Below are 25,051 nucleotides of genomic sequence, written 5' to 3'. Positions count from 1 at the left end.
CAGACACAAATAGAGAGCTTATAACTTCAATTAAAAATTTTTCAGCCATGAGTCAGACATAAAAACACAGAAAACAAATACAAAACCTACTAGTTTTTTGGTTTTTTAAAAATTTCTCTCCACTTCCCTGCCCCCCGCCCTCCACTTGTCTGCTCTTTGTGTTCGTTCGCTTTGTGTTGTTCTGTGTCTGCTTGTATTCTTGTCAGTGGCACCAGCAATCTGTGTCTCTTTTCGTTGCGTCATCTTGCTGCATCAGGTCTCTGTGTGTGCGGCACCACCCTGGGCAGGCTGCAGCTTTTTGGCACCAGGCAGCTCTCGTTACGGGGCGCACTCCTTGAGCGTGGGGCTCCCCTACGCAGGGGACACCCCTGCATGGCATGGCACTCCTTGCGCGCATCAGCACTGCGCATGGGCCAGTTCATCACACAGGACAGGAAGCCCTGGGTTTGAACCTCGGACCCACATGTGGTAGGCGGATGCTCTATCTGTTGAGCCAAATCCGCTTCCCAAAACCTACTAGTTTTATGTAAAAGAGTTCACTTTCTCTGCTTGCTCCACTCATATTTTTTCAGAATTTTTGTTCTTGGCAGATGGGACAAGTTGAGGTTATTCATTTAATAAGAGGGCTAAAGCTTTGCCACCATAATAAGTGGTGAAAAGAAAATATTAATATTTTCTTTGCCCTGATGTGTAATCATACGTAATACTTTGCCCTGGTTCTCGGGCCTATTTGACTCTTAGAGTGATTGTGGAGAGAGGAATACTTTATGTCCTTTTTTGGGTAAGTCCAACCAGCTTTTTTTTTTTTTTTTAAAGATTTATTTATTTATTTATTTCCTCTCCGCCCCACCCCCGGCCCCCACCCACCCACCCGCCAGTTGTCTGCTCTCTGTGTCCATTCGCTGTGTGCTCTTCTGTGTCCGCTTCTATTCTTGTCAGTGGCACCGGGAATCTGTGTCTCTTTGTTGCGTCATCTTTCTGCATCAGCTCTCCATGTGTGTGGTACCACTCCTTTCTTTTGTGCTGGGTGGCTCTCCTCACTCCTTGCACATGGGGCTCCCCTACGTGGGGGACACCCCTGCATGGCAGGGCACTCCCTGCGTGCATCAGCACTGCGTGTGGGCCAGCTCCACACAGGTCAAGGAGGTCCTGGGTTTGAACCGTGGACCTCCCATGTGGTAGGTGGATGCTCTATCCGTTGAGCCAAGTCCGCCTCCCCCAATCAGCTTTTGTCATCCAGGATATAACCCAAGAGTTAAGAATTAGCACATACTTATAATTACTGAAACATAATATAGGTTTTTTAAAAAATAGCCAAAAAAGTTAATATCTGAAATTACTGAAACTGCCTAGACTGATTCCATCCTTCGTGTGTGGACATTTCCAACTAAAAACCTGTCAGCGTGATGATTAATCCAGGTGGCTTTTATCCTTGTAAGTGACCCCTTGTATTAATACCTGTTATTACAATGATTATTCGAGGCGGCTCTTACCTTTGTATATGAACATTTCTGTTGAAAGGGTGACCACTCCACCTTCTTCACCTTGATATTATGGAATTGTAATATTAAATTATTTTACTAACCATCTTGATTTGCTTGGGCTTCCATTTCATCCAGGGGATTATAAGGAAAAAATGGAGGTTAACTGAAGCAGGCTGACATACCAGTGATCCTTTGCAGTTCTGAGAAAGGCCCCTGCTCCTGCCTGGAATGAGGAACTGTAACAAGAGCTCAAGCTGCCACCAGCAAAGTCTGCGGATCTTCACCAGATAACCACAATCTTACACCAACCTCCTGGTTGCTAATTAACCAGCTGGGACCCCCTGCCCAGACAGTCGGGGTGTCCCATGGGCTGAGGGGACATTCTCCCCTACCCTGTAGTTCATATAGCTCACAAACATCATCCTCACCCCTCCCCATTTCCCCACTCCTTCCCTTTGTCTCAAGCAGCCATATAAGCTGCTCCCCCAACTCCAGCTTTTGAGCAAAAACTTCTTTTAATGCTGCTCCTGTATTAATGCAAGTTTAGCCCATTAAACTTGCTCTGCATCCTCTTTTTTTAAATGAGCATTTTTATTACATTTTTTTGAAGATACATAGATCACACAAAAAATGCTACATTAAAAAATATAAGAGGTTCCCACATACCCCACACCCCACCACCCCTACTCCTCCCACATCAACAACCTCCTTCATCATTGTGGCACATCCATTGCATTTGGTGAACACATTTTGGAGCACTGCTGCACTGCATGGATTGTAGTTTACATTATAGTTTACACTCTCCCCTAGTCCATTCAGTGGGTTATGGCAGGATATATAATATCCAGCATCTGTCCCTGCAATATCATTTAGGGTAACTCCAAGTCCCGAAAATGCCCCCACATCACATCTCTTCTTCCCTCTCCCTGCCCTCAGCAACTACCGTGGCCACTTTCTCCACATCAACGCTACAGTTTCTTTCATTACTAGTCACAATGGTTTGATAGCAGAATACCAATAAGTCCACTCTAAAAATACGTGTGTCACGAATTTGTGTGTCATCCTTGCGCAGGAGCCATGCTAATCTTCTCTGTATCATTCCAATTTTAGTATAAGCGCTGCTGAAGCGAGCACTGCACCCCTCTTTTTAAAATCTGTTTGTTTTATTTTCAGCACAACCATACCTATATGAAAAGTCTTGTAGGGATGGATGTGGCTCAAGCAGTTGGGTGCTAGCCTCCCACATGGGATGTCTGGGGTTCAGTTCCTGGTGCCCCCTAAAGAAGACGAGTTATGGAGAGCGGATGCAATGAGCTGACACGACAAGCTAACACAACGAGAGACCCCAGGCCTCCTGACCTGTGTGGAGCTGGTCCACGCGCAGTGCTGATGCGTGCAAGGAGTGCCCTGCCATGCAGGGGTGTCCCCCGCGTAGGGGCTCTGGATGCCTCTACCACATAGGAGGTCTGGAAGCGACTGGATGCCTCACTACCACATAGGAGGTCCTGGGTTTGGTTCCTGGTGCTGTTACCAGATTTTGTATAGGTTCTTGACTATGCTGCAGAAATGAATTTCAAGAGCACATTGGGCAAGTTAGGCCAGTAATTTATTCAGGTACAGAGGGATGAGAAATGGGAGAAAATAACAGATCATGGGCCCCAGGTAGAGAGGAAGGGGCTGAAAAGTGATTAAGAAGGTTGATTTACAGACTACAATTCCCCATTATAGGTTATAAATGCCCAGGGTTTACTTGCGTGGCCACATGGCAGAGGAAAGATGGTGAGAGCAGGGTGCAGAAGGCAGAAATGGGTCCAAAGGTGAGAGTGCAAGTTCAGGCTTTGCGCCTGCTTTTTGATCCATTAATTATTCCACCCCTTTGCTAATGGCAGGGGAAGAGTCCCTGCTCTTTGCTGTTCTGATTGATTACCCCACTCATCAATCTCCTGGAAAGGTCCAATGATAAAGTCCTTGAGGAATGTCCGGGGTCTCTCCTGGCTTCCAGAGGAAGTCTTTGTTCTGAACGGCAGAACCTTGGGGAGGGCCTTCCAGCAGCCATCTTGGGGTTGTTGATGTTCCTGTGGACTCCTTGCCAGGTTCCAGATCCACCTATCGATTCCCTATCTTACTAGCCAGTCTCAGTGCCTCCTGAAAGAAGACAAGCAGACAGAGCACACAACGAACAGACACCGTGAGCAGACAGCGAGCGCAAACAACAAGGTGGAGGGAGAAAAAAATAAATGGATCTTAAAAAAAAAACACCCTGTAGCTGACCTTTTACACTATCCCCCTCTGCTAGATGCCTTGATCTCAGATGATTGTAACTTTGTGACTTACTCCAGTTTGGTACCACCTCCATCCTGTTCAGCCCCTTAATGTTTATTAATGAAAGAACCTGTGCCAACTCCACCCCAATTACTCATTAGCATCCTGATGTTACAAAATATTAGAATTTATGCAAATCGGGGAGGCACTGACCGCCTTTGTTTGTGCAAACAAACTCTTTTTCTCTCTGAAACCCCAGTGTCTCAGGAATTGGTCTTTAAGGTGCATTGGGAAGAAGAACCCACTTTGACGTGGTACCAGTTTGGCAGCAGGGACTACGGACAAAGGGGTCCCTGAAGGATTCCAGCTGCCCAAGGTTCCGGGTTCCAGGGAGAGAGGGAAGCACCATAATTGAACTCTTTGCAGCCACTAGACCCTCTTGGTCTAAGAGCTCAACAATCAGGTTTTTCCTACCTCCCTGACACCTCAGACCCAAGACTTTGAAGCTTCAGAGAGAAGCAGTTCAAGCCTGAGTCTGGCATCTGCCTGGATGAGCAGGTCACCAGGGTAGAAGCGAACTGGTGGTTCACGTCCCGTTAGACTATTTCTAGAACGTTGTCCCTTGCTCTGAACTCCCCACCTTTTCCTGGATCTTTGGGTACTATTCTGTTTGGGGCTCAAGTCCCCACCTTGAGTCTGTCTGTTGAGTATATTCCTGAAAAGTAATCCAGAAACTAAGTAGTGTTTGATGAAATACAGTATGTATTAAGTGTCTGTTCGTTAATGGTAGGTTACCTGGTACATTAAGTGTTAAGTGCCTGTTTATATGCTGAAATAGTGTTTAACAGCATTCCTATTGCTCAAGTGTTTCTAATTAGTTACTTGTTACTGAAATTCTTTAAAATGGGAAATTCTAACTCTAAATGTAAGTATCAGCTTTCCTGAAAGTAGCCCTTTGGGTTGTATCTTGAAAAACTAGGAAAATTTTAGTTATGAGCCGATGAGAAAAACAAAAGTGGTTTATTTCTGTAACAGAGTCTGGCCAAAATATGATTTAGAATCAGAAGAGAAATGGTGTGAGAATGGTATGATAGAAAGGAACAGTTTATTATGGTTAGAACTGTTCTGTAAAATAGGTCAGAAATGGGAAACGTTGATATATGTTATTCCTTTGTCTCTCTAAGCAATCTACATTAAAAGAAAATATAAAATTTCACCTGTAAAGGATAATGGAAGGAAAAAAAGCCCTTCCTGATTCAAATCTGGAGGACCTACCAGACAGAGCCTTGCTGACTCTTGCTTCGGCTCCACCTCCATCCTGTAACCAAGGGGCTGACTGACATCAGGCGAGGAGGAAGCACCCCTCCTCCTCCTCCTCCTCTGCATGTCCTGTGACCTCAGGTGAAAGAGCCTGAAAGAGAAACGCCCCCCCCCCCCCCCGACCCGACCCCCTCGTACCCATCAGGGCACTCAGTTCAGCCAGGGCTGCTCTCAAAAACTAGCAGCAGAGTCGCGGACGAATCTTCTACTCCTCCACAAATGCCAGCCAGAGGAGATGAACAAAGAAGCCCAAGAGAATTTGTACATGTGCATACGCCGTTCTCCACATCAGCTTTACATAATTGGAGGAAAGTTACCCCAAATAAGACCCAAAGAAAACAGAAGGCTTAGGTGCTTCAATTATTGCAACTTCTAGTCCTAACTGGATGCATATTCAGGCTCTATTAAATACTTTAATAACAAGAAAAAAGAGAATGGTATAGAAGAGACAAAACGGGAAGCAGGTAAGTAACAAGGAGAAAATCCTGGCCACCCAGTATAACGCTGGAGCAAACTTAGCAGGACAGGGGTCTTGAACAGAATTGGAATGATGCTGGTGATGGGGCGAAATTGGAACATTATAAAAACTGCATCGTTGTGGGGCTGAGGAAAAGGGTCCCAAGTCCTACAAACTTACAAAAGATTAATGGAGTAATACAAGGGCCCAGAGGGAAGTCCCTCAGCTTTTACAGTATTAGTATAAAAGGATTTATACCACTTATGGCAGTATACTGATGGAGATCCAAGAATCCAGAGAATGCCAGAAATTTAAATATGACCTTAGTTACTCAGAGTTTTCCTGATAGAAGGAGAAAGCTGCAGAAAATTGATAATGGACTAACATTGCCTATTTCCAGTTTGGGTAAAATGACTTTTAAAATCTATAACCAAAGAACACCCGCACTTCTGGAAGTAAGCAGAGTTTGGTAACAGATATCTTAAGAGGCAAACAACACTGCTCAGGGCTCTGATGACAAGACCACGAAAGAATGACCCCTGGGTCCTCTTCGAGGGAGGGAGAAGCTCTTAAGAAATTAGGGGCTGACGGGGGCACTGGAAGAGGGAGGGTCCTAGAGCCCTGGGGGATAAAAACCCATGAGAAGCTGGGCAACCCAAATTCCAGATGCCTCAACAAGAAGGGTGCTCCAGACATGAGCTGGAATGAAGGGGCTGGGAATCCTGTTGGAAGAAACACCACCTGTCAATCTCTTACCAAGAGCCTCTGGTGGCAGTACAGATGGGAAAACAATTAATTGATTTGTTGATACAGGAGCCATGTATTCAGTTTTACTAAGTAAAAAACCCAATGCGATTTCTAACCTGTCAGTTACTGTTGGTTACTGATACTAACAGAAGTATCGGAAAGGTGGAAATAAGTCGTTTTTGCAGCCACTGCACTGCCTAATTGGGAACAGAATTTGAAGCATGGTTTTCTATATGTATTGGAATTTCCAGTTCCCTTGCTGGGAAGAGACCTGTAAATTAAATTAAATGCTCTGATAACCTTTTCTCCAGATTCTTTGTCTATAGAAGTACCTCTAGGCCAAGCTTATACATTGCAAGCTGCAAAGCTGTTCCCTGGGAGAGATAAGCAGATTGCCCCTATCCCAGAAGAAATCTCGAAAGTTGTAGAACCTGAAGCATGGGCTAATGGAAAATCCAGATGTTCAGAAATTGTGAAACGAGTTCAAGTGAAACTCCCAAATCCAGGGACTGTACATCGTATTAAACAATACCCACTTAATTAGAAGCCAAAGACGGAATTGCCCAATTAATGGAAACATTTTTAAAATATCAATTAATATGACCCTGCCAATCTTCATACAACGTTCTGATATTACCAGTACAGAAGTCAGGCACCCTAAATGAATACCAGTTTGTTCACGATCTCCAAGCTAATAATCAAACTGTAGAAGATATCCACCCTGTAGCTCCAAATCCACCTGGAGATCTCTCATGTTGGTTCACAGTCTTAGATTTAAAGATGCCTTTTACTGCTTACCTTTTGGCCTGGGATGTCAAGAACCCTTTGCCTTTGAGTAGGAAGACCCCGTGACTAACAAAAACCAACAATATTGTTGGGCTGTTCTTCCACAAGTATTTAAGAATGCCCCCACGATATTTGGAGAAGGGTTAGCTCGAAATTTAAGGGAATTACTCTCAGAGAAAGGAGTGTAATTACAGTATGTAGATAAGATCTTAATTGACATTCAAGCCAGAAAATCATCAGATAAGAACACTACCTGAACTCTGAACTTCTTGGCAGACGGAGATTCAAAGTCTCAAAGAAAAAGCCTCAAATTTCACAAACCTCAGCAAAACATTTAGGCTTTGAACTATCCGAAGGACAACAAAATCTATTGCCAGACCAGGGGGAAGCTTTGGCCCTGGTAGCAAAGCCACGTAAAGAGAATTCTTAGGAATGGCAGGATTCTGTCGAATTTGGGTATCTAATTTTGGACTCATAGCCAAACCCTTATATACAGCCCTGCCAGGGTCTGAGCAGGAACCTTTAGATTGGACTACAGAATGTAAAATTGCCTTCGAGAAGATAAAAAGGGAACTTTAACAGCCCCAGCCCGAGGGCCCCCAGATCCAAGAAAGCATTTTGAACTCTTTCGTACACAAAATCAAGGAATTGGATTAAGGTCACTTAACTAAAAAATTAGGAAATGCCAGGTGCCCAGTAGCCTCTTTTTCTGAATAATTGGACAACACTACCCAAGGATGGCCCATATGCCTAAGGGCTGTAGAAGGCACATGTGACATCCTTAAAGAAGTGGAAAATTTCACTCTAATTAATTAATTACTCCATTAATCTTTTGTAAGTTTGTAGGTCTTGGGACCCTTTTCCTCAGCCCCACAACGATGCACTTTTTATAATGTTCCAATTTAGCCCCATCACCAGCATCATTCCAATTCTGTTCAAGACCCCTGTCCTGCTAAGTTTGCTCCAGCGTTACACTGTGCATAGGGCCTCTTTGTGTACTGCCATTGTTAGAGCAGAGGGTGGCTACTGGCTTATTGCTGGACGATTGGGTAGATATCAAGCTTTTCTGCTAGATAATCCAAACATCACCCCAAAAGCTTCTTCTAGTTTAAACCATCTACCTTACTCCCAAGAGAGAAAGGGGAACCTGTGCATGATTGTATACAAATAATTGATGAAGTTTATTCTAGTCATCTATGTGTAGTCTACTACCTTTTAGAACATCTAGACATTGAGATGGAAGCAGCTTCATGGATCAAGAACTTTGAAGAGCCTCTATGTCAGCTTTCCAAAGAATACTGGAGAGTAGGTCTGTCTTACCAGGTACCTCTGCACGATGGGCAGGATTTACTGCACACACCAGAGCCTTACATCTGGGAAAGAGACAGTGAATAAACATATGTACAGACTCTAAGTATGCTTTCAGTACAGTTCATGCCCATGGAGCCATTTGGAGGTAAAGAGGATTCTTATAATCTGGTCAAAAGGAAATTAAACACGCAGATACAATCTTAGCCTTATTAGAGGCTATAGTGTTACCTAAAGAAGTTGCCAGAATACTTTGCTGCAGTTATCAGAAAGAAATAGACTCTATTAAAGGTAATTGAATAGCAGACTTAAAAGCAAAATCAGCAGCCAAATTAAAACCTCCATCCTCCCCATTAGTACTTTCTCTGATACCAGATACAAAACTAAGGTCCTTGTCTCCTCAGAATTCAGCCCACGATCAATTGAGAGCAAGAGAACGGGGCTTTGATTTAAAAGAAACAGATGCCAGTTCTCAACTGAAATTTCCATACAGGGGAACTGAGGAAGGATGGATTTGTAACAAAAATGGAGTAACTCTTGTTCCTGAATACTTAACGAAAGAGTTCTAACTTATTTACATCAAAGTATTTACTCTGGAAGGGATGCCCTGTATCAGTGGCTGAATTATTTTATAGGATCTAAAATACAAAGAACCATTCAGAAAGTAAGGCAAAAATGTTTGACTTGTGCTAAAAACAACCCCAAATCTGGGCCTCCACCCCCAATAAAAGGAGTCCAAGCTAGAGGCACAACACCAGGTGAGGACTGGCAAATAGACTTTGCTGATATGCCAAAAGCATGTGGAAATTATAAATATCTTCTTGTTTTTGTAGATACATTCACTGGAGGGGTAGAAACTTTTCCATGCAGGACAGAGAAGGCCTCAGAAGTAACTAAGAGGCTCTGGAAGGAAATAATTGCACATTTTGGACTCCCATGTTCAATACACAGTGACGGGGGGAGGGGGGCTCTCACATCAAAAATTTCACAAGAACTGCCAGAGGCGCTAAACGCACATTGGAAATTACATGCATCTTGGACACCACAACCTACCGGAAAACAGAGAAGATGAATCATATCCTGAAGTAAACAGGAGCTAAAATCTGTCAGGAGACTAATCTCATGGGACAAGGTACTCCCGGTGGCTTTGCTGTGGCTAAGAGTAGCGCCCAGAAGCAGGCTCCTTTTGAGACCATTCGAGATGGTATGTGGGAGACCACTCCTAAAACAAGGCCTTGGACAGAACAAGTCCAAGAATTGGAAACAAACAAACAATAAATGTATTTAATCACGAGAGGTCACTCTAGAGGCAATTCATCACTGTGCCTCAAGTCGGCACACTTTCCCTGCAGACATTACATCATTTTTGAGCCTGGAGACTGGTTCTTTTAAAGAAATAAAGGCATTTACATCCAGTAGATCAGGTAGAAAACTAACCTAAGTTAGAACCTAAGTTCTTTTTTTAAAATTTTATATAAAATTTTATTGAAGTATATCTTTCCTACATAAACATACATAAACAGTAAGGGTATAATAAAAGTTGTGAACTTACAAAACAAACATACATATCATTGTACAGGGGTCCCATCTTTCACCCCACCACCACAACCACTACCACCACCTCGCATTGTTGTAAAACATTTGTTGCAAACTATGAAAGAGCATCCTAAAGCTATTTCTATTAACTATAGCCCATATGCTACATGTGGTATATTTTCCCCCAACTACCCTATTATTAACACCCTGTATTAATATTAGATATTTGTTATAGTTCATAAGTGAACATTCTTATATTTGTTCTGTTAACTACAGTCCATCTTCCACCACAAGATTCCCTGTGTTATTCAGTTCCATGCTTTGTACAATCCATTCAAGTGATGGCTCTCGTTTTCATCACAGAATTGTGCTTCCGTCACATCAGTGAATTTTAGAATGTTTTCATTACCCCTAAAGGAAAAATTCCATACTCTTATACCCCCCATTATTGTCCCTTAGAATTGATAGAATATCTTCTTTGCCAGTGTTGCAAAAATATTACAATATTATTAACTATTGTCCGTAAGTTACATTAGCTCTAATTTTAGCATGTATCACCATATTTTAAAAAATGTTTTAAACAAATCAATTTTATTGATACATATAATAAAGCATACAATTTACCCAAAGTGTGCAATCAATGGTATTTGGCATAATCACATAGTTGTGCATTCATCACTTCAATCATTATTACAGCATTTCCATTATTACAGAAGTAATAATAATAAACAAAAACCAGACAAACAAGAAAATTTCTCACCTCTCAACCTCTGTTTCCCTGCTGTACACAGCTGCTATTTCTGGCTATTCTTGTACAATTACTTATTTAGCAGTTATACTGAGATATATTCACATACATATGACCTATAAAAAATGTATAATCAATGGATTTTTTTACTGTTAAAAAGCCCTTTATTATAAAATTGTAAAATAAATTAAAAAAATAGATTGAAAGAAATTACAAATTTTAAATGAAAGTGCAAGGCCAGGTTAGATTTATTATAACCAATTATAAAAAATAGATAGCATAACAACAAACATTTATAAATGTAAATAATAATTCAAATATAGAAATTAGTTACAACATAATTCTAATTTTTATATTGCAGCTCTAACTATTAGACATAAAAATCTCTAACAATGAAATAAATTATTAGTTTAGTTATTTAATTTCCATTTAGGCCATAATTTTTTCTAGATGGTCAAATTCCTGTTTGGGAGTTCTTCCCATCTTATTGGAATGAATTATAGTAGATAACAATTTGCCAACTCATAATTTTATGAGGCAGAAAAACTTAAAATCTTGCTCAACAGTAGTCATGATAAATCTATTGATCCAGGTAGATTATTTTAATTTATGAGTATGAATAAGAAAGGGTTAAGGAAAAATAAAGTATCCAAAATTATAAGTCTTCTCCAGCCCTCCTCAATTAAAAGTGTTTATTTTGTATTAAAAAAATTACAGAATAATGATCACAGGAACAATTTGCCAGTTGTACTGAGTAATTTATTGTTCATATACTATAATGTTGTTATTTTATATTTATCTGGTCTGCTCCAGCTATACTATTTGTATGGAATACCTTTTTCCAACCTTTACCTTTTAACCTGGATGTGTCCTTACATCTGAGGTGGGTTTCTTGTAGATGATGTATAGATGGCTCATATCTTTTAACCCATTCTATCAGTCTATGTCTTTTGACTGGGGACTTCATAAACATTCAGTGTTATTACTGCAAAGGCATTACTTACTTCATCCATTTCATCCTTCAGCTCTCTGTTGTTGTATCTTTCTAGTGTCCGTCTTCTTATCCTTAAGTTTATCCTTCTTAATAACCTTCATTTCTAAACTCTTCTCTAAATCTCTTGCCCTTGTTTTTTCCTTTCATGCTGTAGCACCCCCTTTGGTATCTCTTGCAAATCTGGTCTTTCGATAACAAATTGTTTCAGTTCTTTTGGTCTGTGAAGACTTTGAACTCACCCTCATTTTTAAAGGACAGCTTTGCCAGATACAGAATTCTTGACTGGCATTTTTTTCTCTTTTACTACCTTAAATATATCATAACAATTTCTTCTGTCCTCTGTGGTTTCTGATGAGAGGTCAGCACTTAATCTTATCAAGTTTCCCTTGTATGTGATGCTTTGCTTTTCTCTTGCTGCTTTCAGAATCTTCTCTTTATCCCTAATATTTGTCATTCTGAATAACACGTGTCTCAGGGTAGGTCTATTCAGATTTCTTCTGTTTGGGGTGCATTGTCCTACTTGGATATTGATATTTATGTCTCTCATAAGGGTCAGGAAGTTTTCAGTCATTATATTTCCTCAAATATTCTTTCTTCCCCTTTTCCATTCTTCTCCTTCTGGGACACCAATAATGTGAATGTTGATGTGTTTCATGCTGTCATTCAATTTCCTGAAACTCTTCCATTTTTTCCATTCTCTTCTCTTTCTGTTCTCTGATTTTCCAGTTCAGATGTTCTGTCTTTGAAATTATTAATTCCATCTTCAAGCAATTTAAATCTGCTCTTATATGCCTCTAATATATATTGAATCTCACCCATCATGTCTTTCATTCCCATAAGGTCTGTTACTTTTCTTTGCAGGCCTTAAAATTGTTCTTCATGCTATCCCAGTGTCTTATTAATATCCTTTATTTCTTTAGTCATATTTTCTTTAAATCTTTGAAGTGATTTAGGAGAATTGTGTGATTATCACTGATTAATTTTATTAAATCCCGTATCTCTTATGGATATTTGGTTTGTTCTTTTGGCTGGGGTCATTTCTCCTTTTTCTTAGTATGGCTTGTAATTTTTTGCTGATGTCTAGGCATCTGAATATGTTGGTAAATTTACTCTGATGGCCAATTTCTCTCTTGCCTTTTTTTTCATAGCTCTTATTTGGCATTCGGTTCAACTTATTCTTAGTCTTTAAAAATTGCCCAGTTTTTAAAATCAGGCCAGGGACTCACTAGGGGAGCATAGATTTTCTCCCAGAGGTTGGATACAGAGTGCAGGAAACAGTTTTTGTCCATGCCATTTCCAGAACTGCCAGCAGATGGCCTAGTCAACACATCTTTCCACAGAGGTGTTTCAGTCTCCGCTTCCTTGTGTTCCTGTGTTGAATCTCCAGATCAGCAGGCTCTGATGACTGAATTCATTGAAGAAAAGCACCCTAGTCTCCCCTCCCTTTTCCCTTGAAACTGTTGACAGGGAGGAAGATGTCTGCTCTCTTCTCAGTCGGCTGCAGTGAGCCAGGGGTTTTACCCCAGTTTTATATCTTGGGAGTGGGAGAGGGGAGCCCTTCCTGGCTCCCAAGGGGGCTTGGTAATTCACATTTGTCATTTTGGCTTCTTTGTTTCCTGTCTGTCACTCTCCAGGGAGTTGTGTAGCACTGTCCTAATCTGCTGACCCCCAAAGCAGGTCCCTCAGACAGCTTTTGGCTCTTTTTCCATTGTTTTTGCGAGAACATCCAGCTATGCCTTAGTCCATTGCCATCGTCCCCCAATCCAAGTTCTTAACATCCAGGTTGGAGAGGCAGATGCACTCTAGGAATACCCCATGCTCAAGGAAATATTCATAAAACCTTATCATCACATGCAAATCTAGTCTTATTGAGAACACAATGGACTAGATCAGTATTTCATTGGTATAACCACCTGGCGGCTGTATTTCTGCCATCATTAGGCATAGAAGATGTCATACTTAGCATAGAAGCCTTGAATACTTTTACACAAAGTGCTTTTTTTTTTCATTAGTATGATATATTCATTACAATTGATGGACACATTTTGGAGCATTGCCACTAAGCAAAGATTATAGTATACATTATAGTTTACATTCTCTCCTGCCTAATTTTGTAGGTTATGGCAAGATATATAATGGACTGTATCTGTCATTGCAATGTCATTCAGGACAATTCCCAAGCCTCCAAAATGCCCCCATATTGCACCTATTTTTCCTTCTCCCTGCCCTCAGAACCTCCAGTGGCCACTGCCTCCATATTAATGGTATAAGTTCTTACATTGCTAGAATCACAATAAGTCCATAGTAGACTATCAGTAGGTCTACTTTAGTCCATAGTTCATTCTCCAATCCTGAGGATTCTGGGATGGTGATGCCCACACCACCTCTAATTGAGAGGGGACTTTGATCCCATAGGTCAGAAGGATGGAATTGTCTTGCTTGCAGTTATAGACTCCCTTGGTTCCTTGGGATGGTTGTTTTTCCTTATCATCTCCTTGTTTGTTGTCCTGGGTAAGTCCAATGAACTGGAGAGTAGGAGTTGCAACTCCATTGAGATTTAAGGCCCAGCGGGCACACAGACAGCCCAAAGATTAAAGTCTCTTGGACATACACCTATCAACTCTAATACTAACTATAGGTTCAAATAAAAGGGGCAGAAGAGCCATGTGTAGGGAAACCACAACTGAGTCCTACTCTGTCACTCTGGGGACCATAAGTTCTGAAGTAGAGACCACTGGCAGGGCTGCAAACTCCTGAGCTATCTGCCCTGACTATAGTGTCTGGATGTCTCTGGAGCCCCTAGGAGCCTTGCTATTTGAGGTAGCATTTACTTTGGCAGTCAACGAGATATGCATAAGTGTAACCTCTGGGTTGACCTCCCAACTCCCTTTGAAGTCTCTTAGCCATATAAACTCATTTGTCTTTAACTTTTCCCCCTTTTGGTCAAGGTCTTTCTACAGTTGCATTGCTAGTTGGTGCTTAGTAGTAATCCCTCAGTGCCAGAGAGGCTTATCCCTTGGAGTCATGTCCCATGCTGGGGAAAATACAATGTGTTTTAAATAACAGCCTCAACAAAATATCTCTCTTAAATACTAAAAAGACTCTACTGCATAAAGCAGTATTACAAAACAGAATGACTTTAGATATCTTGACAGCTTCGAAAGAAGGGGCATGTGTTATAGTAAAAACAGAATGCTGAACCTATATAACTGATCATTCTGATAATGTCACTAAAATATTGGAATATACGAAAAGTCAGGTTGATGTAATACATGCTGCCTCCCCCCCCCCACACACACACACATGCTTTGGTGTATTTAATTTATTTAGCTGGTTTCCTACAGGAATAGGATCATGGTTTCATTCAATACTGAAGCCAGGGAAGTGTTGGATTCCTCTAGGTTGTTGGTTATGTTGCATAAAAGATTTTAATAACACCCCAGTTTAGTTAGGCCAGTAAAAAGAATTTATTGGGAAATGGGGGGAAGAACAGAGCTTGCTGAGAAATGGGAGAGAAGGATGGAATATGTACTGAGATTTGATCTCTAGGCAGAGAGAGTGGGTTCTGGCTTGTGTGGTTACCTTTTAAACTATTAATTATTTCTCCTCTTGCTAATGCTAAAGGGAGGGGCTCCAGCTGTTATTGGTTACCCCACCAATGGTGGGGGCCAATTGTGAAACCTGTTGAACTATCTGGGGCTTCCCCTTGGCTGGAAAGAGTTCCAACTCGGACTTCAAGGTCAAGGTTAGGGTCTTGGCGGGATCTCATGGCTATGTTGTCTGTCAGCCATGTTATGGCTTATCTTCTCCTCATTTCCCTATATATACTAACCAGCCTGAACACCCCCCTCTCCACCCCTCAGAGAGTTCACACCCTATTCTTAAGGAGGTGAAGTCATTCTTCTACAGTTACTTCCTGCTGGTTAGGGCAGTAATCCCTGCCTGACAGGGCATAAACCTCTGCCTGTTCTGTTGAGGTTGAGGGAAGACAGGTCCAGCAACCTGGTAGGGGCTGGATGAAATCCCCACATGACTAATAAGGCATTTATTCTGTAAGAATCTTTTAATTGGAATATTGAAGATACATGGTCCTATTAAAAGGATAAAGAAGATGGTGGTAAGCAGAACCAAAAAGGGGACCGGCCATAACATACTGGACCATAAGATGAGAAAGGCCAGGTGCCTCTTGAGGCTGCATCCTCCCAAAGTTGATGGGAAACAGCATTCTTTCTTGAGTTATTTTATGCTGTTGGTTAATTCTAGCGAGAGATTGTGGTAAACCTGCTGGGTTTGGGTATAAACAGCTAACCCCAGTTCTCAAAGCAGTGGTTATGCATAGGACAGCTGGGAAAGGTATGAAGAGAGGCACTGCCCTAACCGTAAACTCACAAAGGCAGTATAGGCAACAACAAGACAAGCATATGGTAAACTAAATGAAGACAGTACTTAAGAGAGCCTTTATTTGTCTTAATGACTTCAAAAACCTCAGTGAGCATATACTGGAATTGGTATTCCTCATCCAAGGTCTATTAAAGTCAAAATGGGAAATAAGCAGAGCTCTGAAGTAGAGGAAAATGTTGTAGATTGCATTTTCAAGCAATTTGGTTATAAGCCAATAATTAAAAAGAATGAAATTCTTGTGCAAAACTGCATGGTCACAGTGCAGATTAGAATAATAAGAAATAGCCTTCATATTGCTGCAAGTAACTATGCATCTTGTTCTTCAAGGAGTGAAGCTTGGTGGTTGCTGTGGGTCCTGAGGGGTGGGGGTGGGGGGAAACAGAATAGATGGAACATGGGGCATTTTGGGGGCAATTGAAGTGTTCTACATGATCTTTTTTTTCCTTTTTTTTTTCTTTTATTATTTTTCTCTACATGATCTTGCAATGATGGATACAGGTCATGCAAAGTTTCATCAAAACTTATATAAGTGTATGGTCTAAAAGGTAAACTATAATGTAAATCACTGACAATGTTCAGTAAGAATGTTTCAATATTTGCACATTAATTGTAACAAATGTACCATCCACATGTAAAATGTTATTAAAAAGTGAAAGAGATAAAAAAAAAGAAATAGCCTTCAAAGAGATCTTTTAAATTTTATTTTACACTTAATAAATTTGTTTTATAAGAGAATGAAAATTGTGAGTTGTATATTTTTGGATGTAACTCTCTATTTGTGTCTATCCATTTGTTCAGTATGTATTTTCATAACTCAGATGTTAATACCAAAAGAATAAATGGAAGTTCTTGAGAGAGCTCTATTCAAATGGATGTTCCTGGAACCCAAATTAGAGAAGCTAAGCAGAAGGGAAAGTTCATATAGAAATTTGAATATAGAAACTATTGGGAAAGGAAAAAGTTTTTTCTAACCTCCTTGACCTGCCTAGCCCTCCAGGGCCTCCTCTTTGCAAGAGCTATGAGGGGAGGGTATGACAAGGTAGGAAAATGTAAGTTTAGCTTAAAACTCTACCCACTGGGCTGGGGAATTAAGAGTCATAGTTTGTCCTGTAATTCCCCAACTTAAACCTTTTAACAGCTTTAAAAGAGAGTAATTAATAAACCAGTTATCAAATTTCAGTACATAAAGAAAAAGTCCTTGAAAGTTAGGGAAAGATTTTTCTATATTATGGCTAAACAAATGTAAAAAGTATAATATATTCTAGAACATGGTAGTCAGTTTATTCACAATTTTAGAATTTTATTAAAGAACTAAAGAGGTTTTAGCCTCCTGTGGAGGAAGGAAGAAAAAAAGCCTTCTTGCATAAACAATAATTGTTCCCATTTTATTTGGCTTGGTTGCAATCTCCCTAGGTTTATAGGATACTAATAAAATAAATTAACATTATTTGTATTAAATCTATTTTTTTAAAAGATTTATTTATTATTTATTTATTTATCTCCCCTTCTCTCCCACTCCCCCCCCCCCGACCCCGCCCTGGGTGTCTGTTTTCTGTGTCTATTTGCTGCGTCTTCTTCTGTGTCCACTTCTGTTGTTGGCAGCGGCACAGGAATCTGTGTTTCTGTGTTTCTTTTGTTGCATCATCTTGTTGTGTCAGCTTTCCGTATGGGCGGCACCATTCTTAGGCAGGCTACACTTTTTTTGGCGCTGGGCGGCTCTCCTTATGGGGCGCACTCCTTGCACGTGGGGCTCCCCTACACGGGGGACGACCCTGCATGGCACAGCACTCCCTGCGCGCATCAGCACTGCACATGGGCCAGCTTCACAGGGGTCAAGGAGGCTCAGGGTTTGAACCGCGGACCTTCCATGTGGTAGACAGATGCCCTAACCACTGGGCCAAGTCTGCTTCCCTGTATTAAATTTTAAAATGATGAAAATTGTAACTTTGTGTTTAATGAAATTGTTAAAGAAGAAAATATAGCTCTGTCTATAAAGTGAAATGACTAGTTTTCACAGAATAGAATGAGGGATGTAAGACAAGACTTAAATGGATAAAAGTATATTTCATTGATTGCTAACTGTGATTTAATAAGCCTTTTTGAAGGTAAAAGTACATAGTCTATGTGGTTATGGTTCGCTATAGGAAGATTGCAAAAATGTTTTCTAAATTGAAATATTTAAATGGCTAATTCTAGGAAGCCTTTATTAAATAGACCTGAGTTGATATCAATAACAAAAAGTAACTTATCATTATAGCAAGTTTGTAAAAGCATTTTCTAAACTGAAGTATTTAAATGGCTAACTCCAGAAGGCTGTTTTTAATTAGAAACCTAAGCTGATATTGATAAAAAAAAGTAACTTCATAACAGGGAAAATTGTCAGAGGCCACCTCAATCTGCATATTAAGGTGGTAGGAGGGGGAAGATAATCTTGAGTTTATTGGGAATGTTAGGTTTTCATAAAATAATGGAGAAAGTAGTTTTTTCCTGTACTGCTAAAGTAAAATACATGTTAATTAATGTAATCATGGTAAAGGTGTGAAATAAAAAGTAAAGTACTAAAAATAGCAAAGCTCACTTGTTATGTTATAAACTGTATTGGAAGTATTTAGAAAGTGTATAAAAATTAAAAGAGATAGACTTCAGTATTGTAAAAATCTCTTGCATATTCAAGCCAGACTCCCATTACCCTACATAAGTACCAGGGTAATGTGAGTAAAACTTAAGCAGACACAATGGCATTACGGCCTGCTCCATGGTGTGGCAGTTTGGTATTGTTTATGAATTCCAAAAATAGATATTGGATTGTGTTTATAAACTGGTCTGTTCCTCTCGGCATATTATATTGTATTAAATTGAGAGGTTTGACTTTTACTTGATTAAATTATGATTAGGGCTTTGATTTGCCCGAAGGGGGTGGAGACTCAAAGAGGAAACAACACTGCAGAGGAGAGAGTTTTTAGTTTTTGATGCTGGAGACCTGGCAAGTAAATACACAGAAGAAGAACACAGAGGAATAGAGACAGTTCCTTAGACACAGCAGAGGTCCTGGGAAAAGAATGAGCCTGATAGCCTACAACTGCAGCTGAGCCTGTAGAGAAATGAGCCCCAGGGAGAGATGAGAATTATCCCAGCCTACAGCTGAGCTGAGAAGAAGCTGGGATCACAGAGCCTGATGCAGACATCACCCGCCATCTTGCTCAACATGTGGCAAATGACTTTGGGTGAGAAAGTACCTCTCATGGTACCTTGAGTTGGACTCTTTAGGGCCTGGTAGCTGTAACTTTCTACCCCAAATAAATACCCTTTATAAAACCCAACAGATTTCTGGTACTTTGCCTCAGCACCCCTTTGGCTGACGAATACACATGAAGAGACAACATGTATGGTGTTGCAAACCTGGCGCTTCGATATATTAATTGCAGCTCAAAGAGGAACTTGTGCATTGATCAGTATTAAGTGTTGTACCTATATACCTGATGAACATAATATCTCTTCCATTCTAGATCATATGCAGAGGGATATTGAATACATTAAAAGTCTTAGCAAACCTGATTCATTTCTAAGTAATTAATGAATGTGCCTACAAGATAAAGAAAGGCTTTCTTAAGCAGTCTTTATTTTGCTTGCCATATGCTTGTCTTGTCGTTGCCCATATTGTCTTTATGGGTTTATGTCTAGGGCAGTGCCTCTCCTCATCTCTCTCCTAGCTGTCCTAGGCATAACCACTGCTGTGAGAACCGGGGTTGGCAGTTTATATCAAACCCAGTAGGTCTACCACAATCTCTCCTTAGAGTTAACCAACAGCATAAAAGAAACGAGCTGCCTCTTAGAAGCCTTAGACAACAAAGAGACTCCCTTGCCACCGTGGTGCTGCAAAATCACAGAACCCTAAACGTGCTAACAGTGGCCCAGGGAGGAACCTGCCTGTCCCTCAGGGAGAAATGCTGTTTCTTTATAAATCGCTCGGGAACAGTCCTAGCCAGCATTTGAAACCTGCTCCCGTGGTCTAGTATGTCATGGCTGGCCCCCTTTTCAGGCTGCTTACCACCATCTTCTTTACCCTCTTAGTAGGTCCATGTATCTCCAAAATTCTAACTAAGCTTATTTCTTCCAGAATCAATGCCTTCTAGAATAAGGTATTAGTCATGCAGGGATTTCATCCAGTTCCAACCGTGGTGCCAGACCCACCTTCCTCAACCTCAGTAGAACAGCCAGAGAGTTTCACACCCCATCAGGCTTCAAGGAGTGCCTCTGACCAGCGGCACCAGCTATAGAAGAATCACCATCGCCCTTCAGCTCCCCCTTAAGGATAAGGGTGTGAACTCTCTGAGGGGGGAGTCGAGGCAGGCTAGTGTTGGAAAGAGGGGAGGTGGCTGGTCAGAATAAAACTGTGACAGCCCAGCAGGGTGGAACATAGCCATGAGACCCTGCCCAGAACCCCCCCCGAGAACAAAGCTGTAACTGTTGCAGCCAAATGCCTGGCAAGACCCTGGTCACAAGTTCCCATTTTTAACTCCTGGGCTCAAAGGAAGCCCCAGATAACTCCAAACAGCAAGACCTCCCTATTTGTTTGCTGAAAGCTAACAGGTGAAGATGAAAGGCAACCAATCAGAACAGCAAATAACTGAGATCTTAATATGGGCAGGGGGAGGGGGAAAGGCTTTAAAAAGACCCAGCCCTGGGGCCCCACATTGCTCGGCTCACTCTGTAGCATGCCTGCACCCAAGGTTGTGTACTTTCACTCTTTCCCATTTCTCAATACACTCTTTTTACTGGTCTCATTTAATAAGCACATCTCTGAATTCTTTCTTGTGATGTAGCCAAGAACCTAGAACACCAGAATGACCTGCTAACACCTTTTTCCTTTTTTTTTTTCTTTCAATAAGGTGCCTCTGTAATGCATGATTTTCTTCCTATAAAGTTTCTGAAAGTGGCCACTACAAAAACAAATTGTTCTTCATCAGAATCGCCCATGAACAGAAAGTCACAGGTCCATAGTGCAAGGAAATATAAGCAGCAGGAGTTTTAGCAGGAGGAGGAGAAGATTTAGAGCAGAAGACCCCATTAGGCTGTGGTCAGACTAAATGTCTCCCAGGTCCCAGGCCTTTCAGCTCAGCCACTCAGATATGGCTCTGACCTTAGCAGAATCCCCTGGTGAGTGGAAGTTCCAGATGGGTGTCTGGAACTGACCACAGCAGCATAGTGGGTAGAAAAGGATGCTTGTTACACAGGAACGAGAGAACTGGCAAACCCAGGTTGGGAGTCAGTTTATGCAACCTCATGGATTCCCAAACTCCAAGAGAGACAGGAAATTAGAAAGCATGAGAGCTTGAGGGAGAAATGAAATGAAACCAAATGGAAGGTCTGACAATAAAATAGAAACCAAATCAAGGTACCTAAACCAAAATCTGCAATAAAAGGTAATTGAACTCAATGCAAATTGCAAAATTCAGATGTAGGAAGGGCTACCTGGGGGGATGTGGGTTCTTGGTGATCCGACAGCAGCCTCAAAAGGATTTTTTATGGACACCTCACCTGGATGGTCACCAGAGCCCACAGCCCCACAGGGCACCTTCTATAGTTCAGTGAGAACTCCAAACTTGTGAAAGACAAATTGGAGTTAAGTATGCAGACTAAGGCATTTTATTTGGGAGTTTTTCTTGCAGCAGAGGAAGCCGAAATGGAAATACTTTCAAGGATGACAAAGTATTTTTATAGACATAGAAAGGAAATTAGCTTGATTCCCTCTGATAGGACCAGGGTTTGTCCATCTTACAGGTTTTTTTTTTTCAACTATCTGAGTCATCTGCCTGGAAGGCAAAATTCTGCATCTTATCCAAATAATCTCCTGGGTTTTATATTGACCTTTTCATCCTTTATTTTTTGGGGGGGAACAAGCCTTCTCACTTTTAAAAAAAATTTATTGAAATATATCACTCATATATAAACAATAAATGTATAATAGTTGTGAACTTACAAAACAAATATATATAACATCAAACAAACATATATAACATCTCACCCTACCACCAATAACTTGCATTGTTTTTAAACCTTTTTAACTAATGATTAAACAGCATTATCAAGGGAAGCGGACTTGGCCCAATGGATAGGACCACATGGGAGGTCCGCGGTTCAAACCCTGGGCCTCCTTGACCCGTGTGGAGCTGGCCCATGCACAGTGCTGATGCGCGCAAGGAGTGCCCTGCCACGCAGGGGTGTCCCCTGCATAGGGGAGCTCCACATGCAAGGAGTGTGCCCCGTAAGGAGAGCCGCCCAGCGTGAAAGAAAGTGCAGCCTGCCCAGGAGTGATGCCGCACACACAGAGAGATGACACAACAAGATGGCGCAACAAAAAGAAACACCGATTCCTGGTGCTGCTGATAAGGATAGACGCGGTCACAGAAGAACACACAGCGAACGGACACAGAACAGAAAACTGGGCGGGGGGGGGGGGGGAGAGGGAAAAAAATCTTTAAAAAAAAAAAGAGCATTGTCAAAATATTACTACTAAACAAGTATTTTTCCCCTAACCAATCCGATTATTATTATCTTTATATCATTTATATATGAACATACATAAACAAGTATATAGTAAAAGTTGTGAACTTACAATGCAAACATGTATAACATCATACATACATCAACCCTCCACCAACACCTTGCATTGTCATGAGATGTTTGTTACAAACTTCGAAAAAACACTGTCAAAATCTTACTACTAATCATAGTTCTTTTCTTACATTTGGTATGTTTTTCTCCAAACCCACCCTATTATTATTTTTAAATATATTTTTTAATGACAGAAGTTGTAAACTTATAAAACAATCATGCACATGTGCAGAATTCCCAAACAACACCCCTCCATCAACATACCACAACGTGGTGTGTCATTTGCTACAGATAAAATAATATCATCTGATTATTGCTATATCCATAGCGTACATTTGGCTCACACTTTCCATACTGCCTCAGTATGAACACAGTACATCTTTGGCATAGATGCAAGAATATTATATTATTACTACTAACCACAGTCCATAGGTCACTTCAGCTGTAATTTTCCCATGCTTGTCCACATTCCCAACACCCTGCAGTAGTGATGTACATTTGTTCTAGCTAATAAAGGACACTCTTGCATCTGTACCATCAACTACAATTCTCACCCACCTCTTGGTTTACTGTGCCATCCATTTCATAGATTATTCTGAAGCATTCTGTCAATTGGCATTTACAGAACTAGACTATACTATTTTTAATCACATTCCCATTTATAAACTAGCTGTTACTCACTGTGTGTTACCATCCACTCTATACATTTCCACAATTTTGCAGTAAAGCTAATGAAAACTTCTACATATATTAAACATCAGTAGTCCACTCAGTCCTTCTCTTATCTTTAAGAATCCACCTTTAAAAATCCACCACCCACCACCAGGTACTGAAGATCTTTTCCAATAATTTCTTCTAGAAGTTTTATGGCTCTTGCTTTTATTTTTAATTTTTTGATCCATTTTGAGTTAGTTTTTGGGTAAGGTGTGAGATAGGGGTCCTCTTTCCTTTTTTAAGCTATGGATGTCCAATTCTTTCAGCACCATTTGTTGAATGGATTGTTCTGCCCAAGCTGTGTAAGTTTGACAGGCCAGTCAAAAATCACTTGACCATACCTGTGAGGGTCTGTTTCTGAACCATAAATTTGGTTCCATTGGTCTATTGTGTCTGTCTTTAGGCCAGTACCATGTTGTTTTCACCACTATAGGTAGGTATTATGATTTAAAGTTTGGAGATGAGGGTTCACTTTTCCTTTTTATGATGTTTCTGGTTTTTCAGGACTCCTTACCCTCCAGATAAATGTAATGATTGTGTTTTCAATTTTTTCTTTAATGCTAGTGGAATTTTTATCGCTATTGCATTAAATCTGTATATCAATTTGAGTAGAATTGACATCTTAATGATATTTAGTCTTCCAATTCACGAGCATGGAAGGTTCTTCCAGTTATTTAGGGCTTTTTTGATTTGTTTAACACTGAGTTGCAGTTTTTTGTATACAAGTACTTTACATCATTGGTTAAAGTTTATTCCTGACTATTTGAGTTTTACCTGTCATATTTTATTTTCATCACTCTTTTGACACTTTTAGTTACTTTATTGATATAATCTTCATTTCTAGACTCTCTTTCAAGCCCCTCTCTCCTGTCTTTTCTTTCAGGCTCTATCACAGCCTTTAGTATTTCCTGAAAATCTTGTCTCTTGTTTAGAAATTCTCTCAGTTTCTGTTTATTTGTGAATATTCTAATTTTTCCCTCATTTTTGAAAGTCAGTTTTGCTGGATATAAGATTCTTGGCTGGAAGTTTTTCTCTTGTAGTGTCTTAAATATATCAGACCACTGTCTTCATGGCTTCATGGTTTCTGGTGAGAAATCAGCACTTAATCTTATTGGATATCCCTTATATGTTATGCATTGCTTTTCTCTTGCTCCTCTCAGAATTCTCTCTTTGTCTTTGGCCTTTGACATTCTGATGAGTATGTGTCTTGGAGTTGGTCTATTTGGATTTTTTCAGATGGAGTATGTTGTGCTTCTTGGACAGGGATATCTATGTCCTTCAATAGGGTTGGGAAACTTTTTACCATTATTTCTTCAAATATTCCTTCTGCCCCTTTTCCCCTCTCTTCTCCTTCTGGGACACCCATGACATGTATGTTTGCACACCTTTTGCTGTCGTTTAGTTCCCTGAGACCTTGTTCAATTTTTTCCATTCTTTTCTTCATCTGTTCTTTTGTATGTTCACTTTTAGAGGCCATTTCTTCAAGCTCACCAACCCTTTCTTCTGCCTCCTCAAATCTGCTATTATATGATTCCAATGTTTTTCTAATTTCATTTATTGTACCTTTCATTCCCATAAGATCTGCTATTTTTCTATGTATGCTTTCAAATTCTTTGTGCTCATCCAATATCTTCTTAATATCCTTAATCTCTTTAGCCATCTCATGGACTTTATTAAGG

At 40.5% G+C, this 25,051-nt stretch overlaps 1 non-coding gene across 1 annotated transcript; it reads right to left on the bottom strand.

Moving 5' to 3' along the window:
• Positions 1–2,514: 2,514 nt before the first annotated feature.
• On the bottom strand, positions 2,515–2,618 carry LOC131275706 (U6 spliceosomal RNA). Its single transcript, XR_009183153.1, has one exon. It is a non-coding gene; the product is annotated as a U6 spliceosomal RNA (small nuclear RNA).
• Positions 2,619–25,051: the final 22,433 nt, after the last annotated feature.

The sequence above is a fragment of the Dasypus novemcinctus genome, chromosome 23 (assembly GCF_030445035.2).
Source record: "Dasypus novemcinctus isolate mDasNov1 chromosome 23, mDasNov1.1.hap2, whole genome shotgun sequence".
NCBI classification, from domain to species: domain Eukaryota; kingdom Metazoa; phylum Chordata; class Mammalia; order Cingulata; family Dasypodidae; genus Dasypus; species Dasypus novemcinctus.
The sequence above is the reverse complement of the archived record's forward strand: the minus strand, read 5'-3'. Positions and strand labels throughout refer to the sequence as shown.